Source organism: Plecotus auritus (assembly GCF_963455305.1).
Source record: "Plecotus auritus genome assembly, chromosome: 9".
Lineage (NCBI taxonomy): Eukaryota > Metazoa > Chordata > Mammalia > Chiroptera > Vespertilionidae > Plecotus > Plecotus auritus.
In genome coordinates this window covers 42,432,721-42,446,497 of record NC_137783.1, presented here as the reverse complement: position 1 = coordinate 42,446,497, position 13,777 = coordinate 42,432,721, and the positions used below count along the sequence as shown (strand labels likewise).

General features: G+C 40.9%; 1 protein-coding gene across 2 annotated transcripts in view; it reads left to right on the top strand.

The window, feature by feature from the left end:
• Window positions 1–7,162: 7,162 nt before the first annotated feature.
• CTNNA3 (catenin alpha 3) overlaps window positions 7,163–13,777 on the top strand; it is a 1,399,627-nt gene continuing 1,393,012 nt past the window's right edge. Inside the window, exon 1 of one of the 2 annotated variants that reach the window (XM_080687956.1) lies at window positions 7,163–7,291. The gene's annotated coding sequence lies outside the window, so the exon portion shown is untranslated. Of the gene's footprint in view, window positions 7,292–8,639; window positions 8,821–13,777 lie in introns of those variants that run through there. The other variant, XM_080687955.1, reaches the window with a different exon arrangement.

The following is a 13,777-nucleotide window of genomic DNA, read 5'->3' as shown; positions in this document are numbered from 1 at the left end:
TTTCTTTCATCAGAATCAATTGCAAATGAGGCACATTTAAATACCCAAAACTAGAAGTACTAGGAAATATGAGTACATTATGAAATTAGTGTTACTAGATGATTACATAGTTCCCATGGGCATCCTCTTCATCTTCTTGGGGTAGGGAATGCTAGTCAGTTACAAAACCCAGATCCAGTAGTCTTTGTATTTGGGATCACATAGGAATTATAAACATCTGCTAAGTAAGAAATACCCTAAGTAAAATCAAAGAATGGGTGATAGATTGGCAGGAAAAGATGGACATCTGTACGAGATAACTAATTTCCTTAATATATAAAGGGCTCTTACAGTTAAATATGAAAGCAGCCAGTGGAAAAATAACAGGGAAGGACAGGCCATCTGTAGGAAATGGTATACAGATGACTTTCATACAAATGAAATGGACCTACTATTACTCATGATGAAAAGAATACGAATTTTACTTCTTAAAAGAGACCACTTTTCACCCATCAGATTGGCAGAAATAAAAAGTTTGGTAATGCAGAGGGTTGGTTAGGGTGTGTGGAAGTGGACACTCTTATGGATTGGTTGGAGGGTATTTGGGGGAAGCTCATTGAAAAAAGAAGAGTATAGTTTGTGTAGAAACGGGCAAGTACTCTACGTGTCTGTATGCTTTTACCATTGAAATAAAACTACTCAGAGAAATAAAGGTCTCTTGTTCTTGGTATATTTGTCTGCTATAGTCCGTATTGGTATTTGGAAAAAAAGAGAAAGCCCGGATGGTAAAGGACTTTGAATGTCAAACTAAAGAGTTTATATAATACTGGGAGAAATAAAGTCCCTTGTCCTTAGAGCACATTAGACAGTCAGATCTTACTATATAAAAGCAATATAACAAGTCAATGTTTCTGTTAGGTGAGTATACTGTATAGTTCAGTGGTCGGCAAACTCATTAGTCAACAGAGCCAAATATCAACAGTACAACAATTGAAATTTCTTTTGAGAGCCAAATTCTGTAAACTTAAACTTCTGCTAACGCCACTTCTTCAAAATAGACTCGCCTAGGCCGTGGTATTTTGTGGAAGAGCCACACTCAAGGGGCCAAAGAGCCGCATGTGGCTCGCGAGCCACAGTTTGCCAACCCCTGGTATAGTTAAATGGCTATGCAGAGACTGTAAATCCATTGTTTTATCAAGTACTATGTGCCCTGAGAGAGTAAAAAGTTGAAAATAAATTGTAGTGAGAATATAAATGATCCAATTTTATAAAAAACTAGAGGCCTGGTGTATGAAATTCGTGCATGGGGGGGTGGGGTGATTGTCCCTCAACCCAGCCTGCACCCTCTCCAATCTGGGACCCCTCAAGGGAAATCTGACTTATTCTCTGGAAAACATGTTTGGGACTTCGGTAGTCCTGATTCCAGGTTGTGCTGTGCCATTCCTGGTAGGGCTCTTTACAGGTTTACCTCCCTCCCTCCCTCCTTCCCTCCCTTCCTTTGTTTCTAGTTGTGAGGCACATTGGCATGTAATAAAAGAAGCTTAGAGGTGTTGTAGTGTGTGGCACTCTCCTCTAAAATGAATTGTCCCACATCCTTTGCAGCTTTCAAATATCCCACTGTACACTCAGGTGGATCCTACTTATACTTTCTAAGCCTAGAACCTAACTCTGGTTTTACTTATGAACACTAATTGTATTTTTTTGCACTAGATTTTCCAGGAATGCAACAACTTGGGTTTATCAAAGGAAGTTTGTTTTGTTCTGTATTATATCAAGAGTTGTTCAGCATTTCAGAAAAATCACATCACTATTGCACACTGCTTGTTGTGTTTGAATTGCTAATACAGTATGTCCTTATCAACCTACATTTGTGGCTGTCACACTCACAGCGATTCTGTCACAGGGGGAAAAGGGACTCTTTTATTATGTGTTCCACTGTACGAGTGCCTGAGCATTTGTGTAATGAAGTGCAAATATATAATTTGTGTAAATTCATGCACCGATAGGGTGGTTAATTAATAATATCCACATATAAAGTATACTTTGAAAGACAGTATAGATAGTGTGTGGTTAATAACTATGAATTTAATTTCAGGATGGTAAGAAAGGACATTGGAAATATTTACTTTATAAAGGGGGTTTGAGAACTATGTAAATTTATGCAGGGAGAAAGAACTGGTTCTTTTTAAGAAGCAATAAAAATCTGCAGAGATATACCTCACTGAATTTCTCTGTGAAACAGTCATTTCCTTCAGCACATTTTAGGTGAGACTTGCTTTACATTTGTGCAATTAGAAAATCTACTGTATTTGTTTTTTATCAGAACAAAGAGACAATTTGTTCCAAAGGTAAACTTAACTTGGTATTCATAGGAGGCCAAAAACGATTCCATCTTTTAAAGGATATAAATACGACCACTTAGCTTTGTTGAGTGCCTTTAGTCTAAGATGTTCCATTGTTTACATCACTTAGTACTAGCTTTTGAGGTTAGGATCACAAAGAGAAGACAATTTCTTCAACATTTTAAAAGCTGTATCAAGTAAGAATTAAGGATGTTAATCATTTGGAAGTAATGTAATAATCTCTTATTTAAAAAATGGAAATGAAAAGGCAGGTTCAATGACAGTAAATGTCAATTTCAATATAAGATGCTCTGGTTTAATATATTCAAGGGACTGATAGGATGGTTAATTAATAAAAGAAATGTCACCCCGAAGGTCTGTGCTGAGAATTTTCATTAACAAGTTGGAAAAGAAGTAGCAAAGTAATCAATGAGCTAAAGCAGACATGATTGACTGTAATTACTGTGCTTGTTAAGGTTATTGACTAATGGCAAGATGGGCCGTCAAAGTTGAGGCATGGCACTATGAGAAAATTACATGAGAAAATTAATGAGAAAACCATTCATTTTAGCCCTACTGTTATCACCCAGGCAATAAAGTTAATGTGTCACTTTCAGTAGTTCTAAAATAGTTATATTGAGATTTTTAATTTTAGCACTAAATACACCCTGACTAGAATTCAAATGCTGTATTTGGGTTTACACCACGTGAAACAGAGGAGGAGGGGTAAATATAACATATCAAGGCAACAAACAAGACATAACTTCAGTTTGTACCAGGGCAGTAGCTGTACAGATGGAGAGGCAATGGATCTGAAGGATATTTGAGAAATAAAATTAGTGGAACACTATTCTCCTATGATATTGACATCTTTCCTTTTTGCATCAAGGCAAATATAACTCCCTCCAGGAAAATGTCCTGGATTACCCCTTCCTTCTAGAGCTCTCTCTCCCTCTCTCTCTTTTTTAATATATATTTTTTATTGATTCTTTTACAGAGGGATAGAGAGAAACACCGATGAGACAGAAACATCAATCAGCTGCCTCCTGCACACCCCCACCTGGGGATGTGCCCGCAACCAAGGTACATGCCCTTGACTGGAATCGAACCTGGGACCCTTCAGTCTGCAGGCCAAGGCTCTATCCACTGAGCCAAACAGGTTAGGGCTCTCTCCCATAGTTATTGAGCTTTACCTTCCGTTCTAGTTCATTGGCATATGCCATGCTGTTATGGACACTGCCACTGCCTCTAGCTTTCATTCCAATGGTGTCTCCAGTGAAGACAGAATCAGTAAACATAAATAAATCTGTAAGGTTGTGATAAGTGACTGGGGGCAGTGAGATAAGGTGATCAGCTCTCTGAGAAGGGGAAGTGTTATGTCAAGGTAGAGAGTGAGCCAGACATTTAAACAGCAGGGAGAAAATGGTTTCAGGCAGGGGGACAGCAAGTGCAACAGCCCTAAGGGGAAAAGCTTGCGTGTTCTATGAACAGGAAGTGTAGCTGAAGCCAGTGAAGTAGGGGGAAGAGTGCTGTGAGTCAAGGTTGGGAGGTTGACAGGAGCCCGATCATCATGCAGCGCCTTGTAAGTTTGGTAAAGCATTGGGATTTTCTGCTCTAAGGAATAGGAGGCCATTGGGTGGTGTTAAGCAGTAGAATAAGACGAGCAAAGCTGTGTTCTGAAAGATCACTTCGATGCCATGTAGAGAATGCATTGCAAATGCCTCAGGATAGCTGGGACAGGGGAGATAGAGACACGTGCATGTATTAAAAATAACTTTGGGAAGTAAGAGTAATAGGAATTTTTGATGATTGAAAGGGGAAAGAATGAATGAAGAATGACTCCTTGGTTTTGGGTTAAGCCACTAGGTGACAGTACCATAACTAGAATATGAGAGACAGAAAGAAGTAGGTTTGAGAGCTCTGTTTTTTGGGACACCCTACATTTGAAATGTGTATTCGCCATCCAAGTGGAGAGGGCAGTTGGGTGTATGCCTTTGGTGCTGGTGAGAGAGAGCTAGGCTGGGATGCTAATCTGGGAATCATTAGCGTATGGATGTGTGACCAGTTTGCTGGGTGAACTGGTTTGCTTTCCCCAATACCTGCATTTCAGCTGTTCTGTTGTCTCTCCTCTTCTCATTCCTTCATGACACATTGAGCAGGCTCCATAATTTCTTGCCACTTGCAGTGTTTTGAAGGCTGCTTCGTCCATTTTAAAACTTCCACTTTATTCCAGTTTAATAAAATTTCATCTTTCCCTTTCTCCGGCACTGACCCTACGAAGAAGAAATAATCAGCCCTTGTTTTAAAACTGTCCTTTCAGCCCTAACCGGTTTGGCTCAGTGGATAGAGCGTCAGCCTGTGGACTGAAGGGTCCCAGGTTCGATTCCGGTCAAGGGCATGTACCTTGGTTGCCTGCACATCCCCAGTAGGGGGTGTGCAGGAGGTGGCTGATTGAAGTTTCTCATCGATGTTTCTAACTCTCTATCCCTCTCCCTTCCTCTCTGTAAAAAATCAATAAAAAATATAAAAAAACAACAACAACAAAAAAAACCTGTCCTTTCAAGGGACTTGGAAATCGGAAGGGACATGTACTCTTTCACCACTGATATCTTCTCTGATATCTTTGAGAAGCAAGGATTAGTTGGCCTTGTTCCCTTAATTTTTCAAGTCTCCAAACTTTTCCTCTAGTGTTGGGGCTAGGAGAGGGGACGGGAGAGAAGAGTATGCAGCTGTTAACTTCTTAGTGAGCCCGGAGTGAGGAGTCTGTCCTCAAATACTGGAGATTCCTTAGTGTACACAGATGGCTTCATTTCCTTACTTTTTCATTTTGAGCCTTAGTTGCCAATTTGTGCACTCAACATCCAATTGCTGATCTCATTTAAAGCCAGAGGATTGGAGGAGATACCCCTGCGGTGATTGCCGGGAGGTTGTTGATAGACTTCAAACTGGCCCTTAGGGCAGTGAAGGGGACAGAAGTTCCACGAGCTGTGGAGTGGTGGGCGGTGAGAAGGTAGGGGTGGAAGTCCTGTGATGAAGGCGGCAGGGGACTGGGAGGAGAGCTAGAGGGAGCTGAAGGGTGAAGCTAGTGCTTTTGTTTGATATTTTGAAGTTAGAAGTCCTGCGGCATAAGTTTAGGCTGATCACTAGAAAAGGGGTGACAGTGCAGCTCGTGTGGAGATCAGGATGGAGTGGGGTCCGTGGGGAGGTGGGAGAAGAAGGGATCCAGAGCAGAAGAGGAGAGATTAGCCTTTGGGAGAAGCAGGGTTCTGCTTGCGTTGTAATAGGAGGGAAGGCCGAGAAGAAGGCTCGGGGCTGGTGCTCTGGTAGGTTTGATGCTGAGAAGACACGGGATATCTCCCCAGATGGCTTCTGCTTTCCTCAGCGATGAAGGAGAGTTGGTTAGGACCTAATAGCAGGGTGGGTGGGAAGGGAGAGTAGGAAGCATGTTTTTGTACAGCACATACGACCTTTACAAGAGGAGCCGATTCATTTAGATTCACCTAAAACACCCACCAATGTGCCAGAACTATTTGCCACTTATTTTTGGAATAAAGTAATTTTAATGATCACAAACAGAAATTATCTTTATCTTTAAATCTTATCTTAAATACGTATTTTAGCTGTTCATACAATTACATATTTTTTTAAGCTCCAACCTGAAATTGCCAGTCTTTTGAGTAATCATGTATAGAACAAAATGGGCTTATGGTTCATGCAAAAAGCTAGACTCATGCCCTTGCTGGTTTGGCTCAGTGGATAGAGTGTCGGCCTGCGATTGAAGGGTCCTGGGTTTGATTCCGGTCAAGGGCACATGCCCGGGTTGTGGGCTGGATCCCCAGTAAGGGGCATGCAGGAGGCAGCTGATCAGTGATTCTCTCTCATCATTGATGTTTCTATCTCTTTCTCCCTCTCCCTTCCTCTCTGAAATCAATAAAAGTATATTTTTTTTAAAAAGCTACGCTCATTCTTTAGGGTATTTTAGTGAAAAGAAGCAACCGCATTTCATTCTGATTAAAGAACTGGTTGTACCCTGGAGGGCTTATTTTCCGAGAGGGGATGCTGATGGGGGAAGCACTCTCTTCTTTGTGGAGGCCTCCCTTCTGTGCCCTGATCTGCTGGCTCTTAACCCAGTGCCCCGCATCAAGGGGCTTGTACATGTGGTTGAGTGACTGTCTGGGGTCAGCCCTGATTCCTGGAGCCAAAGACACACTTTGGATTACCTCGGGAGAACTGCTACAACAGCCCTGACTTATTCTTTTCTCTTTTCCCAGCTCTTCGATCCCTAACCTTTGCTTGCCTGCAAGGGGAATGTGAGCCAAAATTTTAAAGTTTGGAAAGTAGAAAGAAAGGAAATAAGTAAATAGGGAAGGAGAATAAATACTGAACCAGACTGGGCAAGGTGACAAGAAGGAATTAAAATTTGGAAGGGGGCCAGGGTACAAAATGCAGTGGCTGTGTAGTTTACAGGAACTACTTAGTGTTCAGCATGCTTCAGTGATCACCAGAGAAAGCCAGATTTCTCCGGTTTTGTTCGCTACCCTATAGTTAGCTACGGAAGCTTGACATAGGTGATCTCTGTTTTCTGTCAGCCAACCAATATAAATACAGAAGCCCATGGGCCTCTGCTCATCAAATCCAACGTGATTTGAATTGCTAGGAGGAGGACCTCTTGTGGCTACAGGGGGAAATAATTCAGATAAAATCTATCTCGGAGGCTGTGGACGGTTTTATAAAGGAATTAAACAGCGACTCCGCAGAGCTCTTTAAAATTATATTTCATATATTTATAATATTTAATTGTTTTGATAACATCAAGTACCATATTGCAACCTGCATCGCATCGCTTGGGAATGCAGGGTAATTTGAAGCACTTCAGATTGTATCCATTTCATTCACATGTCCCCTGACAAGCAGATAGAACAGGGGTTTTCACCTCCATTTTGCAGATGGGAAGGAGAGGTACAGAGCAGGTAAGTAACTTGTTTGTGATGTTACAGTGGTGCAGGCTGGCGCTTAACAGCACTTGGATAGCCTGGGCTCAAGTCAACAGTCTGGGTTTGGAAAACAGTCATTATTAAAGCTCTAAAACAAAAACTTCTGTTTTGCAAGTGTCAAGTGAATTCTTTATTCAAGAAAAGATGGATTGAGAGACATAAAACTTACCCTTTGTTTTCGCGGTGAAAAGAGGCTATTCCTAGATTCTCCAGGGGGCAAAAGCCGCTTTAAAAAAATCTGGGAGGACAGTGTGTTAGCAACGAAGAATCTTTAGGTAAGATGAAATGCCGGCTACACACATTTTAAAGGAACCTACATAAAAACACTGTGCTAGTTTCCCTAAAAGTCATATAAAGTGAAACCCCTTTCGTGCTTGATTCTCTGACAGTCCCCAGGCCCCCCTTTCCTCTTGGCTTCCTAATACTGGTTCTAAGGCTGCTGTGGAGCTAATAAACAAACGCCTTCTTTTTATTTAGAATTCAGTCTGTTAAGAACAGAAATGCCCAAACTCCAACGAGTAGTTCTATTTTAGGAGCCGTTACCACCCCTTGTTTTAGAAGCTATTGGAAGAGAGTCACAAAAATGGTCCTGTCTAAGGAATTGCAGTACAAGTTCAAGTGGGGAGGCAAAGAATTGATGAAACGATAAAGCAGGAGGCAGGGATAAACCAGACTGTTCCAGTGAATGTTAAGGTGTTCAGAGAGAGGATATATTTTTTAAAATGTAGCGGTGAGTGGGGGGGAAGAAACATGAAAAAAAAATAGCCATAGAAGAAAGAAATTTTGTTGGAGAAAACGGTGTTTGTTTGGGTTTTTTTTGGTAGCTTTAATACTGGAGGTTTTTGGTAAATTTTCACTTTACATACATTACTGATAATTATGTGGTTCTACCTAAGTCCTGGAAGCAGAGAGTGTAGTGACTGGTGCAAGGGTAGGTAAGGCAGGTAGGATTTCAGAGGAAAAACACACCAGATGTGACACAGCATCATGGTCCTGAAGACCCTGAATTTTACACCATCGATCTTTCGATGGTAGATTTCCTGGACTCCTATTATCTCTGCTGTACCATTTTTCACTCTTAATCATCTCAGCCTTCAGCTTTAATTAGATGCCAAGGGCCCTTATTTTGGAAAGGGACTAGAGAAATGCAAATCTAACTTATTCAAAGCTTCCTGACAGCCATGTTTATAGATCTCTAGGCAAAGTATGCGTCTGGCCTTTTTCAACGAAGTATTTTCAGTAACAAGTTGTCAGTGAGGTCAGTGACTAGTGGTTCAGGATTAGATACCACCCACCCCGGCTTGTAACCTCCCCTTTCTTTCTTATCCTGGGTGAATGACGCTCAGCTAAGTGACTGCCCCACTGTCACTGGCTCTGCATTTGTTGCTTTGCAATTCTGTGACTAACCAAGAAGTCTTTTTGTTCCCTCCCCAAAGCTCTTTTTGGATAATTTTCTAGAAGAGCCCAATTTTAAACACATCTACTTTCTAGGAAGCGACAGAAAGGTAAGTGTCAAGTTTGTAAAGAGAAGAGCTGGACCTCCCTGCATTCTTGGTTCTGCGCTGGATTGCTGTGTGTTAGTGAAAATGTGGGATTTCCTTCTGAATGAAAGGACGTCACATTCTTCTCTAGAACGGGAATGTTGTGAGTAGTTCTGGTGAGAAATGTAGGCTTTCACGCTAATTTTAAAGTTATAAATAACTTTCCAACTAGTGCCAGGGGAAGCTGGTAGCCAATGTCGTGCTTTGCATTCAGAGTTTCAGGCTATAAAAAGCCCATTGCGATACCACGCAGGAAAAGATAAGATATGGCCTGGATGCTTCTGCTTTGGCATGGAGCTGGGGCAAAAGGAAGTGTTTGGAGGGGTTTTACTTTGAACCAAAAACGATTGTTCACAGCAAATGGGAGCTTTCCCAAATGACAGAGTGGCAAAAGCATTAGTGTTTGAATTTAACGTTTGTCTTATATCTTTGTGTTATAATAGGCAATAATATTAGGAGGTTGAGGAATCTTGCAGAACTGTTTTACCACCATTTATAAACCATAGTATAGCAGGTGCCTGTGGGCTGTGATATACCATCAGTAATGTAAAGAGCGGGTCACAGTGGGGTCTGAGGGGCTGGGAGCTGTTGCTCTCGGTTGCACTGAGGCCAGAACTGGAAGTAATGAGTTCAGATGGAAATCAGGAGGAATTTAGGTTAGGCCTCAGGAAGTTTGTTGACTGTAGAGGTTTTGAGTCCCTGATAGACACCACGAGGAGAGACTGTTGCAACGTCTCTGAAGATCCATGAGATCCAATGACTTGCTTACATGGGAAAATTAGGATTTCAAATTACTAGTAGTCTTGGTTCTGGATCGTGGCTAGCTTATTTAGGCAGATGGAAAGGTCAACATATTGAAAATACTTGTGATTTGGAATATGAATGATTAGCAGTCAAATTTGAATGGCATATTTGGATGAGCTATTAAAATGTCATTACCCACTATAAAAAAATTAACACAGTAGTAGCACAGGACAAATTGGTTTAATGAGGAAACCCAAAATATAAAGAGTATAGACACAGCTATTTCCATTTGTTACCTCCTACATAGAGTCTGTCTTCCTTCTTATTTGAATAAAATATTGGAATTTTTATAGTAAAGCTTACTTTTGTTTCATGATAATAGTAATATATATTACTAGTATATTCATTGTATGAAATTTAAAAGCACAGAAAAATGATCTGTAATTTTATTGATTTATTTCCTTCTAGTCTTTTTTCTCTGCATGGCTTTAAAATGAGTTGCAATAATACTGTAAATAAAATTTGGAACCATGCTTTTTCATTTAACCTTATGCCAAAAAATTTTCCAAATAATATCTATTCTACAAAGATATTATTTTAGGTTGCTATGTAACATTATTCCAAGTAAATGGATATAATTTTATTAATCATTGCCAAACATCTACATGCTATGGTAAATATCTTTGTGTGTGCATATTTATTTATGTTAAAAATAATTTCTTTAAGCTCTATTCTTAAGTGTGGACTTGAATTAGAGAGCATTAGAGTTGAAGACAAATGTTGTGATTTTTAAGGATTTTTCTTTACTGTGTATTTTTTTAAGGCATTGTAAAATTCCTTGTCTACCAGCTGAAATACTTACTGAGTGTCTCTGATATGCAAAACATTGTTGTGAGGCACAGGCACACAGATAGGAACACACTAAGTGTTTGGAAGGACAGAATCCCTTCTATTTACAAAATTTCAACTTACCAACTTTCACAGATATCAATAAGGCTATGTGTCAGAGTTGAAATCCTTCACCTGTGCCTGAAATCAACAGATAGTATTATTATTACTATTATTATTATTTTTAAATATACTTAAAAAATTTCATTTCAGCCCTGACCGGTTTGGCTCAATGGATAGAGCGTCGGCCTGCGGACTGAAGGGTCCCGGGTTCGATTCCGGTCAAGGGCATGTACCTGGGTTGCAGGCACATCCCCAGTGGGAGGTGTGCAGGAGGCAGCTGATCGATGTTTCTCTCTCATCGATGTTTCTAACTATCTATCCTCTCCCTTTCCTCTCTGTAAGAAATCAATAAAATATATTTAAAAAAAAATTCATTTCAGAGAGGAAGGGAGAGGTATAGAGAGAGAGAAAGAAACATCAGTGATAAGAGAGGAACATTATTGATTGGCTGCCTCCTGTATGCCCCCCCACACACACACCCCAGGGGATTGAGTCTGCAACCCAGGCATGGGCCCTGACCAGGAACTGAACCGTGATCTCCTGGTTCATGGGTCAACATTTAGTCACTGAGCCACACCAGCTGGGCCCAACAGATAGTATTGTTGACTAATTATATTACTATGGACTTTATAACAATAAAATTTATAACTTTTGTTAGAGTACCATGTATACATCGTTCTGATTTATATGAATTTTATGATCCAACTGTGACAGAAATAGCAGAATTAGGAAGGATACATACTATATAATAAAAGTTTGGGGAAATTAGAAGTATTTGGAGAAAATCTGTAGGTAGCACGGTGGAAAGGAAGGATAGAGGGCGCACACAAGAGCATGGCTAGAGTGGGAGTCATGGAAGATAGGAAGTCTTAAGTTTGTTGTTGAATTTGAGAGCTATGGTTATAGAAATAGGATATATCAAAGGGAAAACGCTAAGGAATTGGTGATCAATAAAGCTATTTGATTTTTTGGAGATGGTGGCTGGTTCACAGAAATCAGAGTGGAGAGAGTAGAGAGATCAGTATTACTTGGTGGGAGGTGGGAGGTGAGTTGAGGAATAGGGTTGTGAATTCTTTTTTTCGTTAATACTCATCTGAGGATATTTTTTTCTTTTAATTTTTAGAGAGAATGGCAAGGAGGGAAGGAGGGAGAGAGAGAGAAACATCAATGTGAGAGAGACACATTGATTGCCTCTCACACGCTGACTGGGGCCAGGGATTGAACTCAAGACCCTCAGTGCGTGAGCTGACACTCTAACCACTTAGCAACACCGGCCAGGGCTGGTTGTGAATTCTTAAAGAATATATTCTGCCTGTATTAATTTTTTTTTTAAATCGTGGAGTTTTACTTTTCAGTGATATTAGAGGTCATAGCTGTGAAAGGATGGGTGTTCTCTTTTCTGTTTACTATGAATGTCTGTTTGCATGTTTCTATTTTTTTAATAGAAGAGATTCATATTTAAGAAGAGAAGTTGGCAGCCCCATCTTGCCTGAAGAGAAACTCTGTGCTTTCTAATGAAGATTTAAAAATAGTGTTTATTTATGGATCATTGGCTCAAGGGAATGTTAGAGACTCAAAAAGCAGTTTTGTTTGGATACTGGATTTTAAGTGACATAGTCCTGGGGAAGTGGAGCTCCTGAGTTTAGCCAACTTGCAAATCTAATGGAAAGTGACAGATAACTGAGAACACAGAATTTTAAAAAGAGAATAGGACTATTAGCCATTGCATCTGATTTACACGTGCTTAATTACTGTTTTTAACTACATATTGCTGCCTGGGACAGACATAGCCAGTAATCTGCTACCAGTTGATTCACTAACTTCCAGGGTCTGAGGAGTGACTGAGTTCCTATGTACAAAACTGTAAATTAGGTCAAATTTATTTGGCACCCCTGCTTCCCCACCTCTTTTTCCTGCCTTTCATTGACTCTCGATTCCAATAATTACAGGCTGTTGTTGTTCCTTGTGATTAAGCCCCTATCCCAGTGGTCGGCAAACTCATTAGTCAACAGAGCCGCAGTTTGCTGACCACTGTCCTAACCAGTCAGTTAGTGATGCTTCAGGTCTCCCTGTCATGGGGAAATAGAGGGAGAAGGCAATGATTAGCACAAAGAAAGACCTCAAGGAGTGGAACTTGAGCACTTTAGGCCCCACTTGATATTAGCACAAACTCGCGAGCCGCAGTTTGCCATCCACTGTACCAGGATGTAAGTCATCTATGCCCTAAAACTTTGTAGCAAGATTGTCTAGATCAGTGGTCGGCAAACTCATTAGTCAACAGAGCCAAATATCAACAGTACAATGATTGAAATTTCTTTTGAGAACCAAATTTTTTAAACTTAAACTTCTTCTAACGCCACTTCTTCAAAATAGACTCGCCCAGGCCGTGGTATTTTGTGGAAGAGCCACACTCAAGGGGCCAAAGAGCCGCATGTGGCTCGCGAGCCGCAGTTTGCCGACCACGGGTTCTAGATGAATGAAACAGTTATCAATTTACATTATAGTGCAAGCTCCGTATCTCATTGCAGACCTGTACTTTGAGTAGCATTACTTCAATTACACCAGATAGCATTTATCTCTTCTATATGCATTATGAGATAGAGAATTGGGATGGAGGTGTACAGTTCATGAGATAATAAGTGAATTACCAGGTCTCAGTTGATGAGGCTTCTGGAGGTGGTATCAATGCGAAGTGACCCCCGCTAGCTCACTGAGAACCCACAGAATGACGAGAGGCAGACTGCTGAGAGGACCACAGGGACCTACTCTAGTACTGGCTTTGGAATTCCTCAGTGTAGATGCCTTGTACCAGACATTATTCTTAGCACTGGGGATAGATGCTAATGAACCAAATAAAGGCCTGGACCTCCCGGCGTTTCCTGTCCAGTGTGTGTGTTTGCGGGTGGGGATGAAGGGAGATTTCTCTGTGAGTCTCTAAAAGAGGTACCAGAATCTTACGTACTCGAGGACTGGAGCTCGTAGGTCATGGGAATTGGAGAATGAACTTGGTTTTTTGTTAGACTCAGTAGTTCCTCTCTTCCCAGTCTGGGACAACAAAGGACCAAATAACCTGTGACAAGCTTTGCCGATTGCCTGCCCCCTAGACAATAGCTGTGCATTCTTCTCTTCTTGTTAATTTACAGAACCCGCTTCAGGTGAAGAAGGAAGGTGCATACCGTTACACCTGTTGACCTGCATCTTGCGTCTCCTCTTCTCCCCCACGTTG